At 42.3% G+C, this 1,167-nt stretch overlaps 1 pseudogene; it reads left to right on the forward strand.

The window, feature by feature from the left end:
* Nucleotides 1-98: 98 nt before the first annotated feature.
* On the forward strand, nucleotides 99-962 carry LOC115285330 (annotated as a pseudogene).
* Nucleotides 963-1,167: the final 205 nt, after the last annotated feature.

A 1,167-nucleotide genomic window follows, 5' to 3' on the forward strand; every position in this document is an offset into this window, starting at 1 on the left:
CTCCCCAGCAAAGGTTCATGTGGGACCTGTGGGCATGAGGCAAGCATGGCTGCTGGCCTCCTGGGGCAGCTCCCTGACTCTGGCACCCACTGCTGTAGGGGAACTGGTGGACCTCAGGCCCAGCAGCTGCTCAGCCTGTGGCTTTGGGAGTCGTGGATTTGACACCCTACCTCCTACAACCCTACCTGCTCTTCATGCTCTCAGACAAACCCACTGTAATCTGTTTGCAGTGTCTGCCATATATTTGGAGCACAGATTTGGCTTCTGAACTGGGTTGTTTTTCAGATTCATACATGCTCTTTGGCACTGGAACTGCTCTGACGCATGGAGCAAGCTGTACTATTCGTGACATCTGGGACAGTGACTACAATAAAAAGCATAGGAGGGAGCAGCATCCCTACACCTCGTAATCACCTACTCACTAATAAAACTAATTACATACATCATAAAATGAATTACATACATCCCCAAGAATTAGCCTGGTAGTTGACTTTTAACTGAGGATCGTTACTTGGATGGTCTGCTTTCAAGGGCTCCTGTGATTCAACTGTTTACCTGCTTCTTTATTTTCTGGAATTACATGGACAGTAAAATGTGATACTATCTATGTTCATCAGGACAGAAGAGATGATATTCTCATTGGTCTGAAGTCCATGATACTGTGGATGTGTAGAAACCCCACGTAGTGGCTCACTGACTTCAGGGTCGGGATACTAGAGGCACTGTGCTTAGGAGGGTTCCGGTCACTACCAGATCACTTGCTACTACCCCACTCTGGCCACAGGAGACCAACAGCCTTGTCAGATTCATACTCTACACATCCACAGACCTGAGAATGATGGAAATAAACTTACCCCCAACAAAGTGATAGGACTAATAGTCTTCTAGGAATTGTCCTTATGAATTTATAGACAGAAAAGAAGACAGAAGAAACAACAAAAAATATAAATAGTAGAATATAAAATTGGGAAATGAAGGTTACCTAGGAATTTTAAAAACAAATTTATAAAACATTCTGAGGTCTTGTTAGCAATATTTGTATTTGATTAAACTGTCTGTTTCAATATATTAAAAAATTAAGAATCAGAAGATGAACATTTAGAACATTTTGCCTGGTATTAGTCCAACTATTTGCTAGCAAAACTCTTACCCTATCACAGAAACCAG

The sequence above is a fragment of the Suricata suricatta genome, unplaced genomic scaffold (assembly GCF_006229205.1).
Source record: "Suricata suricatta isolate VVHF042 unplaced genomic scaffold, meerkat_22Aug2017_6uvM2_HiC HiC_scaffold_8402, whole genome shotgun sequence".
In the NCBI taxonomy this organism is placed as follows: Eukaryota; Metazoa; Chordata; class Mammalia; order Carnivora; family Herpestidae; genus Suricata; species Suricata suricatta.